Source organism: Schistocerca serialis, chromosome 7, assembly GCF_023864345.2.
Source record: "Schistocerca serialis cubense isolate TAMUIC-IGC-003099 chromosome 7, iqSchSeri2.2, whole genome shotgun sequence".
NCBI classification, from domain to species: Eukaryota; Metazoa; Arthropoda; class Insecta; order Orthoptera; family Acrididae; genus Schistocerca; species Schistocerca serialis.
The window spans coordinates 451,200,141-451,203,166 of NC_064644.1; the positions used below are offsets into that span (position 1 = coordinate 451,200,141).

The 3,026-nt window shown below is 43.1% G+C and overlaps 1 non-coding gene across 1 annotated transcript; it reads right to left on the bottom strand.

Moving 5' to 3' along the window:
- Positions 1 to 2,479: 2,479 nt before the first annotated feature.
- Trnas-cga (transfer RNA serine (anticodon CGA)) lies at positions 2,480 to 2,554 on the bottom strand. Its single transcript has one exon. It is a non-coding gene; the product is annotated as a tRNA-Ser (tRNA).
- Positions 2,555 to 3,026: the final 472 nt, after the last annotated feature.

The following is a 3,026-nucleotide window of genomic DNA, read 5'->3' on the forward strand; positions in this document are numbered from 1 at the left end:
AAGAGTACTACAAAAATATTAGGGGTTGTATTTCGTTATGAAAAAATGATACAAGGGTTGACTTTACAGAACTGAAATTTGATTAGACTTAATTTTTTTTCGTTATTGAATTATTTTTCTTGTAAGTAATGTTAAATAAAGGTGAATATTGGTATAATTATTACTTTTCATTAATCAAATCTTACCACATTAGCAACGTTAGGATTTAATCAGGGAAAATAACCAGCATGCAAAAGGAAAAGAAAATTTGCTCTTATAAACCGACAGAAAAAAACAACTATAAAAGTAAGTGATTCAGGAAGAGCCATGAGATCCTTGAATAGCATGATCTGATATCAATTTCTTGTACTTTTCAGAGGTCGCTTGGAACAACAGTTTTACAGATAATGACGCAGGGGGTTGATTAAGACAGTTATTTGGAGCCCCTATAGTATGTTTTTTTAAATGTTCTTTCAGGTTCATTGTGAAAATTGTGAAAAGTATTGACTAGTGCCAAATCAAAAAATCACAACTACAACTGAATAGTGAGTTAATGACCATTTGACATAAATTTACACGAAACGGATGAACTGTCAGTCAACACCTCGTCGTTTCAAAGGGTCGCAGGGGCAACAAACACCACAACAGCATACATGCGCTCTGTTCCAGAGCACAGGGCCCTATCTTACTGGCCGGCCGAAGTGGCCGTGCGGTTAAAGGCGCTGCAGTCTGGAACCGCAAGACCGCTACGGTCGCAGGTTCGAATCCTGCCTCGGGCATGGATGTTTGTGATGTCCTTAGGTTAGTTAGGTTTAACTAGTTCTAAGTTCTAGGGGACTAATGACCTCAGCAGTTGAGTCCTATAGTGCTCAGAGCCATTTGAAGCCTATCTTACTGATTATTTCCTATTAAAGGCACCACCACAACTAATGTACTGAAAGGCAAGTCTGCTCTGACAATCGTTCAGAGCAACATTCCTGTATCTTCTGGTATGATGCCACGTCAGCCACCTCTGAAATTTAGTTCCCGCAACCTGAATACGAATACGCGCCACGCTTTCGCACCAACGTCCCAGCATTTGCCAGCGTACCCGCACCAGTCGTGGTACGTGGGTAGTTCAAGCACTGATTTATATGGGGCAGTTAACTGAAAACGAGACAGATGGAAGAAAAGAAAGTAAACTATTTATTACTACTAAAGTAATCACTATAGCAGTTAACACATTTATTCCACTGCGAGACAAGACAGCCAAAGCCTTCATGGAAAAATGTTTACTGTTGCCTAAGAAACCATGGCTGTACCCAGTCGTGCATCTCTTCGTCCGAAGCAAACTGACAGCCACAGATGTCTTTCTTCAGGGCTACAAAGAATGGAAATTACACGGAAAGAGTTCGGGACCTTGTGGATAAAGTGTAAGGATTTTTAATCCGAGCAGCACGTCCTTGGATTTCAAATCTTATTTATCCGTCTTGACGTTTATACACGTTGTTTATTACCCGTCTTTCTTTACAGGTTACACTTACTTTGCTCAGAATTTCGTTTCGTGTCCTTTACATTGGCGATCGCATTTTTTATCCCGACATATTCTGTGAAATTGACGTCTTGCATCTGTTATCAAGCCTAACGCCAGGACTGCGTCCCTAGCATCTTTATTTTTTTTTTTAAAGTCAAGCTGATCGTCATCTAGCATAAATCCTCAGGTTCCTTTTCCATTTTTGTTAATAATATTGTTGTCAGCAACTTTGACTGGTCGACCTGTTAAGTCGATTGTACGACAGTTTTTTCACTTGTCTGCCCTTGCTATTTTTGGGATACTGTGGATGAAATTCTTTTCCGGAAGTCTGATGGTACATTTCCAACGTCATAGTCACGACAAGAAAATTTGAATAGTCTTTTGGTTTCCACTCCCCCAATGATCTTCAAAATTCCAAAGAAATGTTATCTGTGCCACTCACATTCTTTTGATCTCAGGTCTTCCAAAACTCTGTTAAACTCTTACTCTAATACTGCATCCCATGTATCTTCCATATTGTTACAGCTGGCAGTCACCAGTGCTGTAGGGTGGCCGTTACTGAGGGCGAACATGCATGTATTGAAAGCTGTGGGATGGATTGTCCAGTACTGTGGCTAGCACTTAGTCAATAATCCTTTCTTAACAAAAACATTCTCGATATGAAACTTCCTGGCAGATTAAAACTGTGCGCCGGACCGAGACTCGAACTCGGGACCTTTACCTTTTGCGGGCAAGTGCTCTACCAACTGAGCTACCCAAGCACGACTCACGCCCTGTCCTCACAGCTTTACTTCTGCTAGTACCTCGTCTCCCACCTTCCCAACTTTACAGAAGCTCTCCTGCGAACCTTGCAGGACTAGCACCCCTGAAAGAAAGGATATTGCGGAGACATGGCTTAGCCACAGCCTGGGGGAGGTTTCCAGAATGAGATTTTCACTCTGCAGCGGAGTGTGCGCTGATATGAAACTTCCGGGCAGATTAAAACTGTGCGCCGGACCGAGACTCGAACTCGGGACCTTTGCCTTTCGCGGGCAAGTGCTCTACCAACTGAGCTACCCAAGCACGCGCCGAACAGGCAGCGAGTGAAACCGCAGAAGCATGCGTGTAGTACTATTGTGCATCGACGAAGCCCTTCATTGGTAACGTAGAATATTTTTATTTATAAAATAATGTGAACAATGGCCATCACTAGAATCAACCGATAAGGAAAAAGCGCGCTACCCAGTTCTGAAGGGAAGAGAGGGTTGGGTTGGTTAGTTTGGGGGAAGAGACCAAACAGTGTGGTCATGTGTCTCATCGGATTAGAGAAGGTCGTGGAAGGAAGTCGGTCGCGCCCTTTCAGAGGAACCATACCGGCATTTGCCTGGAGCGATTTAGGGAAATCACGGAAAACCTAAATCAGGATGGCCGGACGCGGGATTGAACCGTCGTCCTCCAGAATGCGATTCCAGTGTGCTAACCACTGCGCCACCTCATTCAGTGGAGGGAGGAGACTTACTCTACATATTATAGTAAGAGATTCGTAATCTTGTCA